Genomic DNA, 13386 nt, shown 5'->3' on the forward strand with positions numbered 1-13386 from the left:
GAGCGCAAATACAATGGCGGCTAACTCGAGATCATGTACTGGATAATTACTCTCATGCATCTTCAAGTGTCGAGAAGCATAGGCAATAACATGTCCATGCTGTGTCAGAACACATCCTAACTCCTGACCTGAGGCATTAGTATAGACAACATAACCTCCTGATCCAGAAGGTAGAGCTAGCACAGGTGCAGTAGTAAGACGTCTACGCAGCTCGTGAAATGACTTCTCACAATCCGAGGACCATATGAAGGAAATATCTTTCCGAGTAAGCTGTGTCAAAGGCCTCGCCAACTGTGCAAAATTGTCGATGAACCGACGGTAATATCCAGCTAGACCCAAGAAACTACGAATCTTAGCAACCGTCGTCGGACGAGACCAGTTCAGCACCGCCTCTATCTTACTAGGATCAACAGATATCCCTTCATTAGAAATCACATGACCGAGAAACACTACTTGATCAAGCCAAAATTCGCACTTGCTTAATTTCGCATACAGCTGCTTAACTCGTAACGTCTGTAAAACAATCCTTAGATGTTGTGCATGCTCATCCTTGTCATGAGAATAGACCAGAATATCATCAATGAAGACGATGACAAATCTATCCAGATACTCTCGAAATATCTGATTCATCAGATTCATAAAGACTGCCGGTGCATTCGTCAAACCAAATGGCATAACCAGAAATTCATAATGCCCATATCTGGTCCTGAAAGCAGTCGTAGAAATATCTGAGTCTCGTACCCGCATCTGGTGGTATCCCGATCTCAGATCTATCTTGGAGTAAACAGAAGTACCCTGTAGTTGATCGAATAGATCATCAATCCGCGGCAAAGGATACTTATTCTTAATGGTGACACGATTCAACTGCCTGTAGTCAATACACAATCGCATCGATCCATCCTTCTTCTTGACAAACAAAACAGGTGCTCCCCACGGGAAACACTCGGACGGATATATCCCTTATCAAGCAGATCCTGTAACTGCTGTTTCAATTTCCTCATCTCTGATGGTGCCAGACGATAAGGTACTCGGGATATAGGCGTAGTTCCTGGTACTAAATCAATACCAAATTCAACCTCTCGCACTGAAGGAAAACCAGGAATCTCATCAGGGAATACATCAGGAAACTCACTGACAACCGGTAACTGATCAATACCCGTACTACTCGTGGACATATCAACTGCATAGATGAGGTAGCCCTCCCCACCTGACTCCATGACATGCCTTCAGAGCCGAAACAAGTGGCATCGGAGGTCGCGCACCCTCACCATAAAAATACCAGCTATCACCCTCAACAGGATGAAACTGTACCAGACGCTAATAACAATCCACAGTAGCGTGATACAAAGTCAGCATATCTATTCCCAAAATACAGTCAAAATCTGTCATTGCTAATATCATCAAATTAGCCGATAATACATTACCCTCAAACTTCAGAAGACAACCCATCACTAGACGCTTAGTTACTATCTCTTGCTCCAACGGAGTAGATACAACTAAATCCATATCTAATGATACATAAGGTAATCTATGTCTCTTAACAAAACGACTAGAAATAAAGGAATGCGATGCTCCAGTATCAATTAATAAAAGTGTAGGAATACCACATAACAGAAAGGTACCTGCCAACATGCGATCGCTTCCCTCTGTAGCCTGCTCCTGAGACAGAGCAAACATCTGCCCTTGAGTCTGGGGACGATAACCAGAAAAACTCTGTGGTGCTGGATGCTGACGTGGAACAATAGAAGCCTGAGATCCAACCTGTGATCCCGATCCACTAGCAGAACCCATGCGCTGAGGACAATCTCTCCGCAGATGTCCCTGCTGACCACAAATATAACAAGCACCAGTAGCTCTCCGACATGAAGCTGCAGGATGCTTCCCTCCACAATGACTACAAAACTCCTCCTTCTTCTTCTAATTCCCAAAACGGAACATACCTCGTGAACCACGAGATCCAGATGAAGTAGTAGGAGTAGAAGAAGACGTAGGTCCAGATTGCACAACAGATTGAGCTCGAGGCTCAAAAGATCCACTAGGCTGTCCTGACATCATCAATTGTGCCCGCCTGTTGCTAGTCTCCACAAGACGGCAACGGTTCACCAAAGTCTCAAAAGATACCGGGTCATCACAGACGACAACCTGAGAGTAGATATCTTGGTTCAAACCTTGTAGAAAGATATCATACTTCGACGCATCACTCTCATTAATATGAGGACTGAAAGGTAGCAGATCAAGAAATCGTTGCTGATATTGATCAATAATCATTGATCCTTGTCTCAGAGTAAGCAACTCCATCGATCGTGCTTGGCGAACAGCCGGAGGAAAATACAATTTCTGGAACTCCCGAAAGAAATCCCCCCAAGTCACCTGTCCTCTCTCAGTACGTGCCTGAGCAGCCTTGGCATCCCACCAAAAACGTGCTCGATCCTCTAAAACAAATTCTAGAACTTCCAATTTCTGCTCCTCAGTACAATCGAAAGCACGAAAAGTACTCTCGAGTTTAGACATCCAACTCCTCGCCTGTTCAGGATTCTCGCCTCCCACCAAAGGTTTCGGTCATACTTGCATGAATTTATTAATATAGTAGCGACGTCTACCCTTATGATGACGATGTTGATCATCATGATGGCGGTGATGACGATGATGATGACCACCTCCCTGACCAACACTACCGTGACTCTCGTCAGCCATATCCTGAAAAGAATTGCACATTAAAATCCCAAATGAGCAAGAATTACTCAAAACTAATTCTAAATCCCAAGTACTAATCCCAAAATCTAAGCATGCTCTGATACCAAAAATGTAGTGACCCTGCATGGTATCACCTACTAACTGGCAACTAATAGCATGCATAAAACTTAATACAGCAAAATAACTTAACAGAGTAAAACATGCGGAAACAAACCATAATTTACATATCAGCTTAGTAACATAATCCAGGCTTAAATCTGTAGTGATACAACCAAATCGAAACCTTAAACAGTAAACATTATACAGCTATATCGAATCCTGTTGTATAATAAAATCCTCAAGGCTCCTGCTCCCTAGTCCTGCCTTGAACTACCAGCTCCGTCCATCCTACGACCTGCCACATGGAATAGGGTGTCCAAGATAACAACTAGGACGTGAGCACTAACGCCCAATACATAAACATGAGTACACGTAAATATATGATGCATGCAACATGATGACTGGTACAGGATCATCTGAAAAATCATGCTCAGAACCGGCGCGACATGAGTGCTGCCACCGCACGGATCAACCTCTGGGTGCAACCACACTCGTCTAGTACACCAGAGTAGACAGACATAAATGCCCCCGCCGTTGCGGTACTCTCAGTGACAGACTATCGAGTATAGAGCTGAGCGGCTCTATAGTCAGGTATAATAAGGTATAGGCTCAACGTGTATATGCACATGACATATGAATATAGAAAGCGGTAAATCATATATCATGCCATATAATAATGCCAAATAAATGCAACATATAAACATGTATACTCGCTGGCAATCTCAGTCAATGTGTACGTACCTCTAGGCTAGTTCAAGTATAGTAGGATCCTAGGTTCCAAGCCTATATTCAAAAGTTCACCGTATCACTACATAAATTCTATAAGACTTAACTAAGCTAATAAGTACTCCCAAAACTTAAACAGATTTCCGGACCATACCTTCGTCCGTAGTTAGCCCTTTGGAGTCGTTAGTCCCGGATGACTATAACCACACCTTGGTTATTCCAGAACCTCTATTATAACCGATAGGGCCCTCAAGTGTATATCTCACACTATATAACTGAAGAAAGAAACTCGGGAATTCGTATTTAGAAATGAATCTGGGAAGCCCTATTTATAGGCAAAATTTCTGGCCAGGATCGGAACTTCCGATTTCAGGATCGAAGCTTCCGATCCAGCTCATTGCATGCATGTGTGACACGTCGAGATCGGAACTTCCGATCGGGCGATCGGAGCTTCCGATCTGCTCTACGTTCAACACTTGTCAAAACTCGTGGCTGAGTCATCGAGCAAAGCTGACAGCCGGAGATCGGAACTTTCGTTCCAAGATCGGAGCTTCCGATCTCGGTGCTTCCGCTGAGCTTCCGAAGTGGCTGGGATCGGAGCTTCCGATCCGGCCCAAACTCAAAAGCCCAATAAACTCCGGAATCGGTTAATTACTAACCCTTAATCATGTTTAACATATTATTATCTTAAAATAGAATCTGGGTTACTACATTTAACATCTTCTAATATTACATTTATTCAATAAAAAATATATTATATTTCAACTTTCAACATCTTATATTAAAAACTATATCTATTTCAATTAAAAATCTATTATATTTCAATTTAAACATCTTGTATACAAAATTTATTACATTTAATTATTTTCAAATACATTCTAATATCAAATGATCTCTTGGCCTAGTGGCATGAGTGGTGCCTCAATACCAGTTGGTCTTGGGTTCAAAATCCAATATTTGTCGGTATTATATAATATTATTTAAATTTTTAACAAAATAATAATTAAATTATTTTAAAATAGGCCGACCCACCGGGTTGACCTGGGCCAACCCGCCCGGAGGGTTGCATAATGAAAAACCGTGACTGGCCCGGTCCGATCACGGTTCCGGGTCAAACCCGTTGACCCGGTTAACTGGCCCGTTGACCACGGGCCGGTTCCGGGTTTGACCCGGCCCTTGGCCAGGTCTACTTATAATCCACATTTTTTTCCTCTTTTTCTCTTCTACTTTTTTGAATATATTATCTTTTCAATAACTAATTTTCAACTACTAAATAATATATTATTTCATAAATAAAAAATTCATAAAATATCATATATTATATCACACACGTAATTGCGTGTGTTTCTATCTTTAGTTACTAAATATAGTTGCGTTAAATAACATTTCTAAACATAAATTTTGTAATAGCGAATTAAATAGAATAGTATCTATTGCACATTTTAGATTCGTTTGAAATGTACTCGCTTCAATTTATGTCTTGATTGAAAAATTCGATGCTACACACGGGGTACTACCCCGTGTGCAGCGTGGATGACTTTTATTGGCCAAAATCATGTGGGACCCATATGATTTTGCATGTGTGGCCAATTTCTATCCGCACAACTACAGTGAGGATAGTATCTAGTACCCCCACTATAACATCGACACTTTCATCTTGATCACAGTTATGGAATGGGCTCATTTTGTTCATTATAACTGTTTTAATCATTTTAACCTTGACCTTGAATATTGTAAATCGCGCAAGATTTTCCCATACGCGTATTTAGAGCCCTCTTTTTTAACTACACTAGATTGGTATTTTCTGATGATAAATTATAAATAAATATTTTTATGAGATGGTATCATGGGTCAATTTCGTGTGACGAACTCCTATTTGAGTCAGATATTAAAATATATTATTGTTTATGTCAAATGTATTACTTTTTATTATATGAGTCAATGTTTTCATAACAGAATCGATAATCGAACCAATCTACCTTGAAAAAATGGTTCAACCGATCGGACTATTTTAACCAGACGGTAGAACCGAAAAACTGTTTATATAATATAATATAATGAGTAATATATTTTGAATTTTAAAAACCCAAAATATATATATAAATACACAAAAAAATATTTATAAATATATTCAAAATATCAATTATAGTTATATATATTTTAAATTAATTTTAAAAATATATTATTACTAAAATAACATCTTTAATGAAGTACAAATTCCAAATAATCATGCATATATACAACAAAATATTAAATTGAAAGTTTTAAAAAGAAAAAAAATGTTTTTTTCGAAAAAAAGAAAATTTTCAAAGAACTGGTTCGATCGATTCTTGATCGGTTTTGATCTGTTCTGTCCGATTTAACTGTTACAACGGTTTTGAGGGTGTTCCAGACCGGATATTTGACCGGTTCCTAGTCGAACCGATCGGTCCGATCCGGTTTTGAAAACATAAGTATGTATAGAATTGACTCGTCTTACGGATAAAGATTCATGAGACCGTCTTTATGAGACTTACTTATTATTATAATCCCAAATATCTATTCAAATTATTTTTTCAATAATTTGAAACTTAAAAAAAAACATGTTTAAATAACTATTCAACTATTACGTGCAATGGGAAATAGTTTAAATTATTTGAGGCGAGATTTAGTTTAATTAATTAATAATAATAATAATATATTATTATTATTATTATATTCTTCATTATGTTCGATTCAAATAAAACATATCACCGAAACAATTTTTTTAAAAATAATTTATTAAACTAATAAATTTTGAATAAGTTGAAAAAATCAGCAGCGAGTGGTGTTCGAAAAAAAAGTATAAAAATTGAAAACCAAAAAATAGGTAATGTATATTAATAAATAGAGTTAATTGGTAAAAACTCTCCATTCCATATGTTTTGTTAAGATTCAGTCCCCGCCAGGTATTTTCTTTTACTGCACTCCGTGATTCAATAAAAGTTTGTATGTATTTTCTGGGCCCACAAGTTATTTTCAAATTGAAAAATAGGTATAAAAAATTGAAAATCACGTACAAATATATGAAATTTCAGTATTAACTATTTTAATCTGGTATAAAAACAATTTTTTTAGGTATAAATATTTTGTGTTATATTGCATATCTCTAAAACTAAAAATATAAATCGTGATTTTGTACTCTATTTGAGGCGATTGATGCCATAAATATATAAATCAATACGTAAAATAAATATTTTTGTACTCAAATTTCTAAAATAAGTGCACATAAATTTTTAATTTATGTGATTCTCAAAATACTGATGTTTGTACTGATTCATAATGAACAAGTGCGTTGATATAAATATCTTGTACATAAACATGTATGTACGGTAAGCTTTTATTATTAAGAAAGTTTCAATGTTATACTCAAAATCTTAATTTTTTGTACCAGATCTAAAATTGTTAATACTCAAATATCATATGTTTGTACCATATATTTAAACTTTTGTACCAATTTTCATCCATGAAAATAAAGACAAGGGAGTTGAAACAAAATTTTCTGAAATAAGGATTGAATCTAAACTTATATTTGAAATCAGGTACTGAATCCCAAGTTGCCCTATTAAATAAGTAATTTTAATACTAGCTTTTATCATAACAAATTTGTAGAAGTAGAATCAACATTTCACCAACATTTGAATTTTAATTTAAATTAAGCAGAAACCAAACCAATGTTATAATTTGTTCAACGAACAAATTACCGGGTTTTAAAGCCAAAAGCGACTACCCAATTTAGGTAATGTTTTGGAGAGTTTTTAGAAAACACTTCTGAGCTTTTATTTAACAAAATTTTACAAATATAGTTAGTTGTTGCCTTATAGTTCGATCCATTAATTAATTAATAAATAAAATAAAACGTCAAAGATTAAAAAAAAAGGGAAAACTGCAAATTTGGTCTTGTATGTTTGTCATTTTGCGATTTTGATACTCTATGTTTTCATATTTCAGTTTTAGTCATGTATGTTTCGATTTTTGGCAATTTAGGTCTTTTTTATTTGAAAATGCTTACGTGACATTGTACACGTCAACTCCACATCAACACTGAATTGGTGTCACGTCAGCACCACGTCGGAAAAAAGGACTAAAATTACCAAAAAAAATTAAGATAGCGGACTAAAACTGAAATATGAAAAATATAAAGGACTGAAATCGCAAAGTGACAAACATACAAGATCAAAAAAGCAATTTTCCAAAAAAAATGATGAAAAAAGGTGTAACCAAATTATTATATGTGTTGAAAAATATATTATTATTTTTATTATTATGTTGAATATTGAATGTTGAATGTTGAATATTGAGTTGTAAAATGTGGAAAATTAGTGTGTGATGATGATGTATTTATTTTTGAACTAATCTCAAATGTGGATCTATAAATAGGTCTTCATTTGTGATGAAAAATAAAATTGAGTTGAGAGAAAAATATTATAAAGTGTAGAGTTTGATATATTTTGAGTTTTGGAGTTTTTACTTTTTACCATAAATTTTTACTTTTTCACAACACGTTATCAGCACGATCGCTCGAAGGTTCTCTATAATTTTCAACGCTCCAAAATACAAGAAGAAATCAAAAATATTCAACAAGTAAGAATTTTTATTTTACTGTTTATATATTTTTATTGTGTATATATTAATATATAATATCATGTTATGAAAAAAAATAAGTTTTTTTTTCAAAACTTGTTATAAATCCTGGGAGGATGTTAAGACAACATCCCACACTCCCGGTAAGGGATACGACAAGTATAAAAGACTCTAAGGTTCTTAAACAATATAATCATATTTGTATAATTTCATGTTATTATATAAAAGGTTGTCTATGACACCGATCTTATAATAATGTGATATGATATACTATACCTGAATTTATACTAACTATATTGGTATAATTTCACAATATTATATAAAAGGTTGTCTACGACACTGACCTTATGATAATGTGATATGATATACATAATTATTTAATTATGATTATCATTATATGCATTGCATCATTATCACGAATTTTTATTCACCATATACTCGCTTTTTTTTTTTTACCCTCAACGGTCACAAACGGCTAGTTTTTGGCCTATAAATATGTTCACTTAAACTTATTTTCAATCACACCAAAATTCACTCTTTCTCTCAAAATATTTTTACTCGATTTTTCGAAGATGGAGATGATGGCATTTATAAGGCTATTTTTCATAACGATTATGATCATCATGCTCACGAGTCTTGTACTCACCAGCGATTTTCCACCACATACTTTTTATCTATTTGTATATGCACTTGTAATTTTCATTTTCCATTATTTTGTATTGTCATATTAATGGAAATTAACTAATAAAATGCATTGTTATTTTTCTAGTACCACCGTATCAAACTTGGCAAAGCTTGAATTCGTTGCACTCGATATCACTGGAAAAAATTATATGTCATGGACTCTTGATGTTGAGATGCATCTTGAGTCATTGGGTCTAAGTGATACCATCAAAGAAATTAATATATCAACCTTACAAGATAAAGCAAATGCAATGATTTTCTTATGCCGACATCTTGATGAAGGGTTGAAATGTGAGTATCTCACAGAAAAAAACCCAATGATTTTATGGAAAGGGTTGAAAGAAAGATTTGAGCATATAAGGGAAGTGATACTCCCGACCGCCCATGATGAATGGAATACGTTGAGATTCCAAGACTTTAAAAAAGTCAATGATTATAATTCTGCGATGTATCGAATAGTCTCGCAATTAAAATTCTGTGGACTTGAAGTCACAGAGATGGAAATGCTTGAGAAAACATTTTTCACTTTTCACGCATCAAATATAACTTTACATCAACAGTATAGAGTGCGTGATTTTACGAGATATTCTGAACTCATTACATGTCTTCTTGTGGCGAAAAATAACAACGAATTGTTAATAAGAAATCATCAATCCCGACCCACTGGATCAACGGCATTTCCTGAAGCAAATGTCGTAATGAAAAATGAAAATCAAAATCAAAGAAATAATCGAGGTCATGGTCGCGGCCGTGGACGTGGACGTGGACGTGGACGTAAAAATGATCGCGGTCATGGTCGCGGCCGTGGATATGAAAATAATCGAGATAGTTACTTCAATAACTCATCTCAAAATAACGTCACGAACCACCCACCAAAAAGGCAGCATGAAAATACGAGTGAAAATGAAAATCACTCAAAAAGAAATGAGAGTGTTTGTTATAGATGTGACACTCCAGGACATTGGTCACATATTTGTCGAACCCCTGAGCACCTATGTAAGCTCTATAAAGAATCGACAAAGGGGAAAGGAAAAGAGACCAATTTTGTTGAAAATAGTGACCATTTAATTGGTTCAACTAGTTTCAATGCTGTAGATTTTTTGAATGATTTCGAAGACATTGATTAAAGATTGGTGGAACTAGATTGTAACAAATTTGTATTTTTCATGCATTCTTGTATTATAAAGCATGTTATATTTTGCATTTGTATTGTACTTAATTTTTCTTTATTGTATTTTTGTGAAGTTTGATATGGAAAATGCTATGAGCAAACATTGAAATAATATCATGAAAATTTGCATACCGGATAGTGGTACAACGCACACTATTCTGCGAGATGAAAGATATTTCTTGGAAATAAAACCAACAAAAACAACGGTGAATACAATATCAGGTCCTGTAGACTTGATTGAAGGTTGTGGTAAAGCACAATTTTTGTTACCAAATGGTACAAAATTTTTGATAAATGATGCTTTATATTCACCACAATCGAAAAGAAATTTGTTGAGTTTTAATGACATATATTCTCATGGATATGACACTGAGACGATAACTGATGGAAATCAGAAATATATGTGTCTTACCACATATAAATCAGGAAAGAAATATGTGGTTGAAAAATTATCAATGCTCCCTACTGGATTGCATTATACACATATAAGGCCAATCAAATCAAATATGGTGGTTAATAGTTCTTCAATATTAATCAATTGACATGATCGATTAGGACATATTGGTTCAATAATGATGCGAAGAATTATTGAAAATACGCATGGTTATCCATTGAAAGACTAGAAGATTTTTCAGAATAATAAGTTTCAATGTAAATCATGTTCTTTTGGAAAACTTATTATAAGATCATCGCCAGCTAAAATCCAAACAAAATCACCCATATTTCTTGAACATATTCAGGGTGATATTTGTGGGCCAATTAATCCACCATGTGGACCATTTTGATATTTTATGGTATTGATCGATGCCTCCAGCAGATGGTTACATGTATGCTTATTGTCAACTCGAAATGTGGCATTTGCAAAACTAATGGCTCAAATAATAAAATTGCGGAATCAATTTCCCGATTATACAATCAAAAAAATAAGACTTGATAATGCTGGAGAATTTACTTCCCAAACTTTCAATGACTATTGTATGTCAATGGGAATTACTGTTGAACATCCTGTTGCTCATGTTCATACACAGAATGGATTAGCTGAATCATTGATTAAACGTCTACAACTTATTGCTAGACCAATGATTATAAGAATAAAACTCCCTATTTCTATATGGGGACATGCAATTTTACATGCTGCGGCAATAATTCGCATCAGACCAAGTGCATATCATAAATTCTCCTCATTGCAGCTTGCATTTGGTAAAGAACCAAATATTTCTCATCTGAGAATTTTTGGATGTATGGTGTATGTGCCTATTGCACCACCTCAACGATAAAAAATGGGTCCTCAAAGAAAAATCGGTATTTATATCGGTTATGATGGTCCATCAATCATTCGATATCTTGAGCCTCAGACAGGCGATGTGTTTACAACACGTTTTGATGATTGTCATTTTAATGAAAAAATCTTCCCAATGTTAGGGGGAGAAAAGAAACACATCAAAAAAGAAATCACATGGTATGTACCATCATTGTTACATTTGGATCCAAGGACCAAACAATGTGAGAAAGATGTACAGCAAATTGTGCACTTGCAAAGAATTGCAAATCAAATGCCAGATGCATTTGCAGACACAAAAGGGGTAACAAAATCATATATACATGCTGTAAATATCCCTGCTCGAATTGAAATTCCAAAGAAATAAATTGAAGACACTCATGATGTTATAAAACGCTTGAAGCGTGGAAGGCCAGTCGGTTCCAAGGATAAAAATCCTCGGAAAAGAAAAGGCATAGAGAAACACGATGATCATAAAATAGAAAATGGTGTTCCAGAAGAAACACCTGATGATGAAAATGTTCTGTCAGAACCACAAACTGACGAGAATCGTGAAATCTCTATCAATTATATTAATACTGGAAAAATATGGAACCGAAAAGATATTGATGAGATATTTTCTTATAATGTGGCATGTGACATCATAAATGAAAACGAGGATCATGAACCAAAATCCTTTGGCGAATGTAAAACTCGTCATGATTGGGCAAAATGGAAAGATGTAATCCAGGTTGAATTAGATTCGCTAAATAAACGCAATATTTTTGGACCTATAGTCCTCACACCTGAAGGTGTAAAACCTGTTGGATACAAATGAGTTTTTATTCGAAAGCGAAATGAGAAAAATGAAATAGTAAGATATAAAACTAGACTTGTTGCACAAGGTTTTTCTCAAAGGCCTGGAATTGATTATGAAGAAACGTATTCTCCTGTTATAAATGCAATTACGTTTCGATATTTGATTAGTTTGGCAGTGTCTGAAAATTTGGAAATGTGTCTGATGGATGTTGTTACGCCTTACTTATACGGATCACTTGATAGTGATATATACATGAAAATCCCTGAAGGATTTAAGATGCCTGAGGCACAAAGTTCAAAATCCAGAGAATTTTATTTTGTAAAATTGCAAAGATCATTATATGTGTAATGCCCAGAATTTTCTTAGGTGATTTCGCATGCATAACTAGGAAATAATTAAATTAAAATTTAGAAAATGGGTTAAATGACTTTATGTTGATTACGTGAATTTATTTGCATGATTTAAATATTATTTATAGCATTTAACCCGCATTTATGTTATTTATGAGATTTTTAGAAATAAAGTTTTTCGATCGCGTAGTCGGGACTGTGGACGGACGAGATATATGAATTTTATTCTAAATAATTTCTGAGTAATTTTCGTAATATATTTATATAATTTTTAAAACTCCTTAAAAGTCTTTTAAATAGCTTATTTTTGTGAAAATTGCTTTCATATATAACTATATATATAAAAACTATTATTTTATGAAAATAATACCTTAAAATAATATTCTAAGGCTCTTAAAATTATCTCAAAAATATTTAGAATAAAATCCATATATCTCGTCCGTCCACGGTCCCGACTACGCGATCGAAAAACTTTATTTCTAAAAATCTCATAAATAACATAAATGCGGGTTAAATGCTATAAATAATATTTAAATCATGCAAATAAATTCACGTAATCCACATAAAGTCATTTAACCCATTTTCTAAATTTTAATTTAATTATTTCCTAGTTATGCATGCGAAATCACCTAAGAAAATTATGGGCATTACAACTCTCCCCCCCTTAAATTGAATTTCATCCTCGAAATTAGATTACTTACCGATTAACTCCGGATAACGAGTCCTCATGTCGGCCTCGGTCTCCCAAGTAGCTTCCTCCTCAGAATGATTCAGCCACTGGACTTTGACCATCGGAATAGACCGCGTCCTAAGCCTCCTTTCCTCATGAGCCAAGATCCGAACGGGTCTCTCCTCAAATGCTAGCTCTGGTGACAACTGTAGAGGCTCAAAATCCAAAACATGCGACGGATTAGAGACATACCTCCGAAGCATAGATACATGGAACACGTTGTGAACTTTCGCAAGGCTCGGTGGTAATGCC

This window comes from Henckelia pumila, chromosome 3 (genome assembly GCF_033568475.1).
Source record: "Henckelia pumila isolate YLH828 chromosome 3, ASM3356847v2, whole genome shotgun sequence".
In the NCBI taxonomy this organism is placed as follows: Eukaryota; Viridiplantae; Streptophyta; class Magnoliopsida; order Lamiales; family Gesneriaceae; genus Henckelia; species Henckelia pumila.